The sequence below is a fragment of the Phalangium opilio genome, unplaced genomic scaffold (assembly GCF_054372755.1).
Source record: "Phalangium opilio isolate 3A_F unplaced genomic scaffold, DU_Popi_V2 ptg000060l_1, whole genome shotgun sequence".
NCBI lineage: Eukaryota > Metazoa > Arthropoda > Arachnida > Opiliones > Phalangiidae > Phalangium > Phalangium opilio.
Window position 1 is genome coordinate 8,862,817 of NW_028324177.1, and position 13,763 is coordinate 8,876,579.

Below are 13,763 nucleotides of genomic sequence, written 5' to 3' on the forward strand. Positions count from 1 at the left end.
AGAAGATAAATAACACCGAAAGACTCAAAAATCCAAAAAAAGTGACAAATAGTAACTAATTTTTGGAAAAGTGACTTTTAGTAACCGAATTTGAAAAAAGTGACTTAGTATCAGCCCTGCCTATGTCTTTGAATAGGCTTTTCTAGATTTAGACCCGGAAAATCTATTTATCGTCTCCTCCCAACTAATTTGGTGTAATAAACTGGTCTCGATAGCTAATATACCTATTTAAAAACGAAAAACAGTCCCCTAATCATTCAAAACTAACGTCATGTTTTTGAGTTTTTCGAAAATTTAATAAAACAATCGTTCAGATTTGGGTATCACCAGACTTCTTGGGCGCCCCTATTTTGCTGGCGCCCGGGGGCAGGTGCCCCCTCTGCCCCCCCTTAATCCGGCCCTGATCACCCATTACCAATTTAATTGTTGCTTATCATAACGAGGTACATTATCATTATCGTAGGTCAGTTTGCGATCAAGCAATAACGATTTTCCCTCCTAATGTCGAATGTCGTAATTAGGTTCATTGGCTTATCGCGCAATTGACGTCGAGAACGTTTATAAATTCGAGATTGGTTCAATGAATCCCAAAGATTTGGAGAAATTAGATTTGAAAGGTCCTAAACATAGCAAAGGACTAAATCCTAATGCCGTTGAATTAGATCGCTATAGAGGAGCTGCTCTGACAACCTTCGAAACCTTTATTAATTCGACAAGAAGGCATAAGATGCCCGAGTATTCGCGCGCCATGGTCCCAGTCCCCTGTTCAAAAAGTAGGCTGGGCTATTTCGCTGCCTCTCCACAGTCGGAAAATACGTAATATTCGTCACTCGCGTCACACTGACGTGCGTTTTCGAGAACCAATGAGATGCTGGTTGTAATTTAGGGGCGGGGATTAACTGAGTCCGGACCTACGTTTGGACTGGAGAAAAAGCTGGAAATGTGGGGCAAACGTAACCTTCCCCCTAGTAAACTAGATATCATTTCTTGATAAAACTTTTGGAATACCGACTTTCCTGAGTTTTCCGGGTTTTTCCCCATAAACGGAGCTAAAACAACGAGAATGTTCTTTTATAGTTGAAGCAACCCCTTCAGAGCAAAGTCACTCAAAACTCAAAACTTGGCTGATTCCCATAAGTTTTCCAGAATTTCCCTATTTGTATGAACACTGCAAGAAGACTACGGAGTATACATCACGTGTGAGCTGAGATTACATCAGTATTACACGAATTACGAATATTACAATATGATTACGAAATTATGTCTAACAAGTGTACGCGGATTACGCGAAGTGTGATCAGATCAGCCAATCAACTTCAAACTTCAAAAAACCAAACCAACCTTTTTGCTTTCCTCCGACTAAAGTTTGGCTACGCGCTCTTTTTTAGCTTCAAATAAAATCGTATTTGCCATGTAGGCAATTTCGGGACCAAATCGAAACGACTCTAACAATGTATTACTTATTGGGGGCTCCACGAACTAGCTCGACACGTTTCTAGGTTCTCTGGAGCCGGTGCGTTTATTATCGCGTTCATTTTCTGCTCCTGCGGATGTAGGCCGTGCTCGTCTAGTTTGTGACCTAGGAACTCGATAACGGGCTGAAGAAATTTACACTTCTCTCTCTTCAATTTCAAACCGTAGTCGCGAAGCTTGGTGAGGACGGCGTCTAGTATGGTTAAGTGATCGGCGCGTGACTGACCCCTGACCAGGGTATCGTCCTGGAAGGGCGTTACCTCCTTGATATCGGACAGAATCATTTCCATAATTCTTTGAAAGATGGCTGATGCGGAGGCCACCTTAAAAGGGAGACGGTTAAACTGGAATAAGCCCAGTGGAGTGTTTATGACTGTGTATTGCGTCGAGGTTTCCTCTAGCTCCATTTGGTTATAAGCTTCGCGTAAGTCGAGCTTAGAGAAGAGTTTGCAACCCGCTAATTTTGCGAATATGTCGTTGGGTCGAGGCAAGGGGTATTTGTCAATGTTTAACTGTAGGTTAAGTGTCGTCTTGAAATTGGCGCAAATACGGATCCCGCCTTGAGGTTTTTGGACTGCAACTATGGGAGAAGCAAAGTCCCTGTAACTGACCTTAGAGATTATACCTTCTCTCTCCAAGCGGCGACGGTCTTCGGCAACGGCTTCCTGCCTGGCGTAGGGAATGGTGCGGGCTTTGCAGAATTTGGCTTCAATCTTCTCCTTAACGTAGAGTTTGGCCTTTATGTCTTTTAACTTGCCCAAGTGAAAAGATCTGAATGTTTATCGGGCAGTTGATCTAAGTCGGAATCTTCGTGGGTGACGTTATGGGCACTGGCACATGCGCCGTTGTGAGATGCGAACGACGGAAGAATAGCCAGGTTCGAATAAAGCCATTTGCGACCACAGAGGTTGGGTTTGGAACCTCTGACGAGTAATAAATTAATAATGGTAAAGTGGTCTGACGATCACGGAATGACACCATAACATTGGCTTGCCCCACAATATCAATAGCGTTCCCAGTGTAAGACTCCAGTTGACGTGGAAACGGTGTTATGGCAGGAGTAGGGTTTATTGTTTCGAATTCCTGCATATTCATCATCGTGAATCCCGATCCATTGTCAATTTCAAACGTGATGGGTTACCGTTTATTTCCAATGTGACAAAGTCGGGAGGTGGTACCGCCAGGTCGACAGAGGACACGTTTGAGATAACTTGCGTGTTAGGTTGTGCTGAGGCTTGGTTCGTAGGACCAGTGTCTGGCGGGACCAGATCGATATGATAAATATCCGGGTCATATTCGTCGTAGGTCGTGGAAGATGACACTACTGTTGCTGGGTTGCAATGTGGTGGGAACGGTGGGCGGTCCTATGCTGTGGGCGTGCCTTGGATGGGTCAGGGGGATGCAAACAGGCATTTGCAAGATGGCCCCTGCGGTTACAGCTAAGGCATGTCGCGTCAAGATACGGACACATGACTCCCTTATGTTCCTCACACAGGCAGCGAAGACATGGGCTTTAATCTGGCTTCGGTTGGATTGGTTTGGACTGTGCACGCGGAGTGGTCTTAAAACTGGGCAAGGTGGTGAGATCCCATCTCCGTCGCCATTTTGTTGTGTTTGGTAGTGTAATAATGATTCACGGTTAATTCAAATCAAATACTAGGTTTATTAAGTTAGCGAGAATTGTACACAAGGGACTGCCTCGGTTGAGGGCCCGAATAAAAATGTCTTTTCCCAGGGGGGAATGCCCCTTGGCCCATAATACCAACTATGTGGTGCCCTCTATTGGCGAGTTTAGGAACTTACATTTTATTACATTTATTTATCATTTAAATAATTGTACTTTTGTTATTGGACATAACACCGTGGAAATAGAACAGTTGGACGGAGAATTTGTCCTTGAAAGATTGAGCTGGGATGGAGTGGGAACCTAATACCTATTGCGTTGCCTCTGTACAACACCTACGGTACCTTACAACTCCCAGAATCGTCAGCGGTTAGGTATGGTTGTACAGTATGAATACGCGCCTTGGCCTTTCAATTGGTGATCAAGCGTATGACGTAAAAATAGCCTTGCGCTGGTGGTTGGTTGTTTGAACTCCTGTGCAAGCTCTAATAAAACATTGCCAAATTCAAACTGCTATTGTTTTCACCCAGAAAAGAATAAACCGATTTTAAGCGGTACTATCAGTTTAAGTTGCTGAAAACACCGAAGCAGACGACAGCCGCGATTCATTTTAATTTGTTTTCGTGTATTTTCGACATCGACTATGGCTGGAATGCATAGGTACTTGTTCATTGCTGCTGTTCTTGAAGAAGAACGTGAGATACATCATCGTATTAGGGAAGGTCGTGCCTTTGATGTGCCGGATGCTGAGTTTGTGCACGAATATCGTTTAACAAAGTGTAAAGTTCGTGAGCTTTGCGACGTGTTACGGCCGGAGTTGGAAAAAGATGGTACACGATACAATTTCACCTTGTCTGTGGAAGACGAAGTGCTTGTAACGTTACTTTTTTATGGTTCTGGGACGTTTCAACATGCCCTTGCAAGCACTTACGAGCATAGGATGAGCCAACCATCCGTCAGTAGAGCCATTTTTAGGGTTACTAATGCAATTATTTTGAGAATTATGGGTTGTATACGGTTTCCTGTTGGTGTTGTTGAAGTAGCTGCAGTCAAGATTAGTAGAATATTTCCCGTACTTACATGGGGTTTTACATAACTAATGATATCTTATTGCAGGAATCATTCCGGCGAAGAAGCTTTTTCCCTGACGTGCTATGGGCCATTGATTGCAAGAATGTCAACAATAGAGCACCATCTGAAGATGTAAATACGTACAGGGATAGAAAGGGACATTGTTCCATCAACCTGCAACTGGTTTACATTCCTATACGCTTTCTTAACATTATACAGAGCTAATAACCGGTTTTTGTGGTAGATTTGTGATAACGAAACAAGAATTACTGATGTTGTAGCTAGATGGCCCGGTGGAACACGTGATTCGTTCATTTGGCGATTTAGTGGGATATTGGAGCTATTCAAGGCTGGGATAATGCCCCAAGGGTATCTTCTAGGGGATAGTGGATATCCTCTACAACCATTTTTAATGACTCCATTGCGTGAAGCCAAAATGCCCAATGAAATTCAATACAACCAACGGCACAAGTCAGGTAATTGTAGGTTTATTGGTCAAAACAGGCTTGTACAGTGATATTTTGGTTAATAACAATGATTGGATGTTTTAAATCATTTAGGTCACAACGTCATTGAACGGGTCAATGGCATCCTGAAAATGCGTTTCCGATGCTTAGAATCGACTGGTGGTGATCTATGCTACAAACCTGAAAAGGTTTGTGCCATCATCAGCGCGTGCTGCATCCTCCATAACTTTTGTTTGGATGAGCCACTAGAACATGGTAAATTATGGTACATTATGTGTATGAAGTGGAACAGGTATATGTTTAACGCAACCGTTGACATTCTAGCAAGATGCAATCCAAACGTTGCAATTCCCGCAGTCGGTAATGCACCTGATGCTGGTGAGGAGGAGGAGGAGGAGGAGGAGGAGGAGGAGATGGATGATGACCACGTCCTCCTTCAAGATGGTCGAGTAATTAGACAAGGCCTAGTTAATATTTAAGTGGGTATATATTCTGCGAATATAGATGTTTTTATGGACACAAACCGATCTGAGATTGGTATCGGCAACCAATATCCTTATCGCGACGTTACCTATATATCAGTTAGTGCTTCATTTACCGAGTAATTGCTATCGAAGAACATGTTAGAAGAAATTCGTATTGGTAAATTTTGGGGAGAAATCGGTATCCTTAAAAGTAAATTGTTATCAGTTTCAATTGCAAAAATATCGGTTAGTGTAAGGAATTTGGTTGATATGCAAAATATTGGTATCAGTTATATCTGATTGGTGAATTTACAATATCGATCATACTTTCAGGGTGATGTAAAGTTGAAATGTTGAAAGGGATGACGCTTGTTTGAAGTAACACCTAATGGCATTTTACAAAGGACACTGTTGAAGTGCCTGAAATATTCAATAATTATTATAATATTAACAGCTAAATATGCATGCAATAATTAACAAAGTAAAATGCTAAAAGTGCATGCAATAATTAATAACGAAAAATAAATATAGAAAAAATTAAACTTTAATAATAGCTAATTATTTAAATTCGTAAACGGGTTAAGGTGCTCGCAATCCTTAACAAAGAACGAAAATTTCATTTTAACTTTAATTGCATGCGCCAGATATATGTAATAAATAATAGGTAATGGCGTTTTACGCATATACGAAAGGTACCTTCAGTTATAAACCCATTGACTCGCACAATTTCTCTTTGTTCCAGGGAATACAATGTCACACTGAATAAAGTGGCCCATAGGAATGAAGGGGACCAAAACAACATCACTTGTTTCTATGAAAACAAATATGTGTTTCCTAGCCCATGGTTTTGACCAAGGTTTCTTAAACTGTTCACTTTTTGGGTGAGTAGTGCACATAACCACCATACCACAATAAAAGGATATATCCAAAATATTCTATAGGATACGGTAGGAACACATAAGATCAAACATTAATAACAACCTGGTGTAATGTCCGTAAGCATAGGCATACTTCTAAGAACATTAAATATAGTTAAGAACGTCAAAAAGCGGGGGCTTTATCGTCGGTTAACTGAGGCAGGTCAATCAAAGTTGATGAGACTTGCTGTTTTCACTAATCAATGCCTATTACGTTTCGAAGGTACGTTAGAAATAGTTTATTACTGTCATGATTATGGCACCCATTGTAAATAGTGTTTAAATGTTTTTTAACAAAAGGTTTAACGAATCTAACACCCGACTGTTAAAGGGCTTGGTTCCACAAGTCGCTTCCCGAGGAAAGATTCTTTACCCGCCAGCTTTGAAGGGAGCGTCATTGCAAAAAGCAGTGGCGGATGTTCAAAAACCTACAAGGCGGAAAATGTATGCAAAAGGTTAAGAAGTGACGTTTGGAATCCTTTAAATTCGTAAACAAGTGTCACCCAAATGAGTTGCCTCGGACATGGTATGATCAATCCCTAATGCTCCATGACGTATTTAACGAAAAAGTTAAGCAAACCTGTTGTCCTATGTTTGGTTCCTTTCAGTAACGTCGGATCGTGTAGATAGAGGAAATCTATGAAATAATTGTTGAATGGATTAGAACCTACCGTGCTGTGAGTTGTGTTGTCGTTATAAAGGTACATAAATTTAATAAATAATTGTTCTTTCCCAACATATGAACATGAATGAAGAACATTAATTCAAGGGTCATCTCAAGCACGATTTCGGAACACACGTAAAGGCGAGAGGACAAATTAGTTTTATGCCAGCAGTACACATTATAATTGGGGAGAAAACAGGGTTGTATTTATTTGTGTTGGAGTTCATATTATTACTGACTTCCGTATACAAGTGAAATGTACTGTATAGTTATAAGTATACATACGTGCTAGGTTTAAGATCCGACGAAGGGCCTGCACCAAACTCTCGACCACCGGAATCAAAAGGAATTAGGAATGCCCATCATAGAGACCTTTGGAATCAAAGCGACAAGTGGTGTTAATTCCTCGCAACGTTTGGTACCACCCCGGTTTTCTTCGTTTCCTGGGTGTTCGTTGCGACCTTTTTGCGGACATCACGTTTCAATGACGGCCATATCTTTTTAATTTCGTCAGATGTGCGATTTTGGCAGTGCATGGCGTTAAATTGTCAGCAATGTTTGCCCACTTATTACGCCTCTCCTCCATGCTTTTACCATACTCATTAGTTTGAATAGACGGCACTGCTTCTAACAAGATAATTAATGTTTCTAACTCATTCATATAGTAAGGGGCCTTTTTAATGTTTGATGCTTTTTTAGCAGAACTCGTTGCATTTGTGGCCATGGTGGATATTTGAAGAGAATAAATATGGTCTTTTTTATATTTTGATTAAAACGGTAATATTAATGAATGGAAAAATACTAAATGTAAACATTATACATGAACATTTCCAGCGTAAATAATTAAAATTAAAACGACCAAGCTTAATAAGTATTTCTGATGGTAACCTTCATTACAATGCAAAACAGGAATATAAATGTTTGTGCCTGTAAATATCAATATTATAAATATGTTCCATTGCTGGACAGTAGTCTGTCGCAGACAGTGTAGCGCACATCGACTTCTGCTTAAAGATACATACGTCAGTAAGCGTAAAATCAAGGATGATTAAACATGGCGTCAAAATAGGGCGCCATAACATTTAAAGGCGAGGATAATTAGGTTTATATCATTGCCATCAGTTAAGGACATTGACCAAAGGAAAACCGCACTACTGGTCCGACCATAAATCGGCGACATACGCATTGAGATTCATAGAAGGGAGTTGTATATCACCCTTGCCGCTTCCAATGGAATCTAACCTACTCTCCCACCATACAAGGGACTTAGCTAGCTACACTTATTCTGATGCCTCCACGAAGACCAACCGAGATGAGAAGCTCTAACAGCAATGCTCATCGCTTCACCAATGTTAGAGCGGGAAGGCCTAGGATTTTGGAGCATCACAAGAGAAGAAGACTTGTCCGCGATTCAAAAGCAAACCTTTTCATGACAGCCGAGAAACTTTAAAACTTCTCTCAACCTCAACTTATCAGTTAGGCGAGTTCGGCAAGTTCTAGTCCAAGAAGGCTTGCACCGAAGATTTTCATGCCTAAAAGAAAAATTGAACGAAAATCACAGAAGAGTGTTTTTTAATTTCACCCAAGACCATCTAAACTCAACAGTTGATGACTGGTCCAAAAATGTCTTCAGTGACGACAAAGTTTGGACACGATGGGCAGGTAACATTTATTGATAAATCAGTTGCCTAATATATAAGACGAAAATGTTTAATTTCATTAAGATTTGGGTTGGAAGGTCTAACAATACCAGGTTTGTTAAAAATATATAAAAGAAAGTCGAAGAAGCGGACTCTTCACCTTGAACGTATGGGCCTGGGTATCGGCCCAAGGAAATGGAATATGACATCGAATTGAAGGCAGACTAAATGGACGTGAATAAACCAATATTCTCGAAAATGTCATGCTGTCTTCCGCAATGGAGACAATATCCTTAAGGAAATTTTACCTTCCTAGAAGATAGAAGCCCAATTCATACTTCTCGCGTGGCTCAAAACAAGCTTCGCGAACTAAAGCAGAATAATGGATTTAAGGTATAGCACAAGAAATCGTTAAATATAAAAAATAATGATATCAGAAAGTCATACCTATACTTCGGAGTGGATAAGTGGGCCAGTTTTGGTAAGACCACGTATAAAAACAATTAGCTATCGCAAATTGCACGGTTTGTTTTCTTTCCGACATTAAGAGCTGCTCCATCGTGAGAATAGTGTGGGTTGACTCTCATTTTGCCTATTGATCTCTGAGTAATGCGAGATTAGATCCTCAACCTTTTCACCACAAACATCGGAGTATTGGCTCTATGGGTATCTGCCCATTCCAAGGAGGAGAATGTTTACCGATTAAAAATAATAAGCTGGTTTAGATATAGACTAGGTGTTTTGCTAATGACTAGTTTTGGCCAATAAATGGAATTTTTGAAATGGCTCATTTGTCTTCTCTTTCGAATACAGTCTTTCGATTGGCCACCAAAGGGTCCTGACATGAACATTATAGATATGGTCAAAGTAACTGACCATAGAGACGTTAATAACGCGGAACAGCTGTGGACTGCATTCTAAAACGCTTGGGAAGAGATTGGCCAAGCGTAACATTATTTGGGAATTTAATTGCCTCACTACCAAAACGGATGAGAGATTTAGCGAAGTTAATGGTTACTGGACAAGGTATAAAAATGTCAAATTTTTCAAACTTGTATTCCAATATTTTTATGAAAATATAGTATTTATTTGATAAGGAGTCTTCACTCTTATTTCTATTTAAAGACCTATTCACGAATTTAAATAATTATCAGTGCGCTTAAATTTTTATCAAACCATTCTTATAAATTTTTATGGCTATCCATGAATCTTTATTATCATTCATGAATTTTAATATTTTATTTATTCTATATATTTTTCCATGAATTTTAATTCATGAATTTTTATTTTTTATTTATTTTATATATTTTTCCGTGAATTTTAATTTTAATTCATGAATTTTTATTGTCATTCATGAATTTTTATTGTCATTTATGAATTTGTATTGTCATTCATGAATATTTATTCTCATTCATGAAATTCTATTATCATTCATGAATTTATATTTTCCGCGAATTTTAATTTAAAATTTTCATTTTTATTCATCAATTTTAATTTTTATCATCTATTTTAATTTTTATCCATGAATTTCAATTTTTAACATTCTCATTTAAGAAACTAAATGATTCAAATTATGATTTATGGAAATTTGAATCTTGGATTTTGACTTATGGGATTTAGTGGATGGCACTTTAATTGAACCGGCTACTACGGCAGATCCTGAAGACATAGCAACTTATAAAAGAAAATCCCGTAAGGCATTATCAAAGGTATCGCTTGCGCTTGATAATACGAATAAGAAATTAATAGCTCAATGTAAAACGGCAAAAGCGGCGTGGGAAACATTACAGAAAATTTATGAACCCAAATCTAAGGCTAGAATGGGTGATTTAAGATCGGTCTTTATAAGCTGTAGGAATAATGGAACGGATTCCATGGCGGCGTATATAGCGACCATAGTCAGACTAGCGGAAGAATTAGAAATTGCAGGCTTAACTACTTCGAAAAAGGAGATAGCCTTCCAAATGCTTCACAAGTTACCGCCACAGTATAGCCAAATATCTGCATTAGCGTATCACTGGGATGATAAGAAATTTACACCTGAAAATGTTAGGGAACTTCTAATATCCGAACATGATAGGCAACGTAGGGAAGTACATGGCGATAGTCAAATAGGGTTTACTGCGGCAAAAATCGACAAGCGAGGACGATATAATAATAATAATGCTAGGACCTACAACCATGATAGAAGCCAATCCAGGCATCGGTCGCAAGACAAGTCCCGAGATTATCGTTGTTTTAAATGCGGAAGAATAGGGCATTATGCAAGAGACTGTTATAGTAAAACTAACTAGATGAGGGAGATCTAGGAACGATGGGCGTAGAGCATTTTTTGCGTCAGCTTTAGTATCGGTGAAAGATACTACGGCATGGATTTTTGGAAATAGCTGAAGGTGGTACGAAGGCTGTTGGAATTGGTGATGTAGCCATAACAATAAGAAATGGAGAAGAAATTATTTGGTAACGAGATGTCATATACGTCCCGGGATACAATAGAAATTTGATATCTGTACGCAAATTTGATAACCAAGGGTATAAGACGGTTGTACAGCATGGAGTAATAAGGGTGTACGATACTAAAATGAACTTCTTTATGGGCGCACACCTCACCGAGGAGAACTTGTACATAACTGAGGCAAAAGTCCATCTGGATGAACAGATACAGAATGGGGCATTAACAAAAACTAATGAAGTACAAGAGGCACATTTAAGCACACCAAATGATATTATACTCTGGCACCAACGATTAGGACACCCGAGTCAACAAAGAATGAAAGAATTAGAGGCATACAAAATGGTTGAGGGAATACCCAAGCTACAAGGGGAATTGGGTGTATGCGTACCATGTCGGTTATCTAAAGCGACAAAAGGTTAATCAAAGGCAATACCAGAAATAACATCTCATGAATTACTAGAAATCATACATAGCGATGTATGGGGTCCTGCACCAAGCCCCTCGTTGAATGGAGCTAGATACATAATCACATTTATAGACGATTTCTCCAGAAGAGTGACGGTGTATACCATGCGCACAAAGGATGAGGCATACGATAAATTTAGAGAATATAGATCATTTGTGGAACGTCAAACGGGAAATAAAATAAAAACTCTGCGAACAGACAACGGATTGGAATATTGTTCAAGACAATTTGAGGAACACTGTAAGGAACTAGGAATCCGGATTCAAAGGTCAAATGTATATACACCTGAAATGAATGGTATCGCAGAGCGGTGGAATCGCACGCTACTAAAGGAGTCAGGACGCTCCTAGAAGACGCACAGTTACCACAGAAACTATGGGGAGAAGCAGTTCGAGCTTTTACATACATGTCAAACCGATTACCACACGCCAAACTACCACATATGGTTCCGATGGAAAAATGGGCCAGGAAGAAACCTTCAATTAGACATTTTAGACGATACGGATGTCTAGCATTCACTTTTATACCTAAACTACATCGACACAAATTGAAGAATCGATCAAAAAAGTGTATTATGGTGGGATATGCCATTAAAACGAAAGGTTATAGGATTTGGAATCCTACAGACGGGAAGGTCATAGAAACAAAACATGTAACATTTGACGAAAGCAAACTGGGTGTGATTTCAGATAGAAAGCTACGATCTGAAAGAAATACGACGAAGCTAGGCGAAGTAATGAATCAACATGAACGTAGAAATGAAGAAGAATATGTCGCTTCAAATAGAAAGCTACGATCTGCAACAAAAGTACCCAACTTACCCCGAGGCTGGACAAGAGAAGAAAGAATAAGACAGTCAGGGAGGACAAAAGGGACAGTGGATGTATTTTATCATACCGATGAAGACAAAACCTTAAAACCGTTGAATGAAGTAAAGGCATGTTTAAACCAACGAGGAATTGATCATGACTTATCGAACTTTTCCTTTACTCCACTAAATAAACAAGAGTTAATAACGAAAGCACAGTTGGGACATATTGCTTTACATTGTATGACGTTACCCACTTCTTATGAGGAAGCAATCAATAGTAAAGACGCGGAAAGATGGAGAGACGCCATGAAGATGGAGCTAAAGACCATAAAAAGTAGAAATGTATACACACTAGTAAAGAAACCAGAAAATAAACGAATTATCGGAACAAAATGGGTTTATGCCATTAAAACAAACGCACAAGGAAACATAGTACGGCACAAAGCAAGACTTGTAGCACAAGGATTTAATCAGCAATATGGATCCGACTATCGAGAAACATACGCACCAGTTATAAACTTAAGTTTAGTAAGGACTTGTATATTAATGTTCATAGCATGTCTTGGCTGGTGTCATAAACAACTAGATATCAAAAGCGCTTATTTATACGGAAGCCTAAAAGAAGATATTTACGTCAAACAACCAAAAGGTTTTGAAGACACAAGAAAGAAAGATTACGTTTGGAAGTTAAAAATGGCACTATATGGTTTAAAGCAGAGCGGACGACAATGGTTCGGCGAATTGAAACAAGTATTAAAAGAACTTGGTTTCGGTACATTGGCAGGATGTAACTGTATATATAATTATGGAATGACAGGCATACTACTAGTATACGTCGATGATATTCTGTTAATGACCAACGATGACAAGATTATGAAGGAAATAATCACGAAAATTGACTCTGTTTTTGAATTCACTGATCTTGGACAATTACATTATTTCCTTGGAATTGAGTTTACTTTCCCGAAAAGGGGCGAAGCTTTTATACATCAATCTGGTCACTTGGACAAACTGAAGGAGACCTGGAGCTTAGACCTTAACCGAACATATGAAATGCCTTTACCAATAGGAACTGCGTTCATAAAAAGAGACTGTCCACCTGAAAACCAACCAATCAACGTACCGTATAGGCAATTAATTGGGATTTTATTATACCTCGCACAGCGAACCAGACCAGACATTATTTATGCGGTCATTAGTTTAGCGCGTTTTTCATCTAATCCAGCGACAATCCATTGGGAAAATCTGAAACGGATCCTGAAATATGTGTTGGACACACGGAACTATGGATTACATTATCACAGTGTCAGTTACATAACGTTAGAAGCCTTCACAGATGCATCTTACGGAATGGATCTGGACGATGGGAAGTCAACCACGGGTCTACTAGTTAACATTGGTAAAAATCCTGTACTATGGCGCACTGTCAAACAAGACTGTGTGGCACAATCAAGTACAGAGGCAGAATATATTGCCCTGGCGACAACAGCAAAAGAGGTGGTTTGGTTATCAAGGGTAGTAAAGGAACTATTAGAAACATTTAAATTAGAAACTTGTCTTGAACCCCCTGTAATATATTGTGATAATCAATCCTCGATAGCGTTAGCTAAAAATAATATAGAAAATAACCGTACGAAGCATATCAATTTTTAAATATCATTATATTCGAGATTGTATAGATAATAACTTAATTAGTCTTGAATTCGTACGA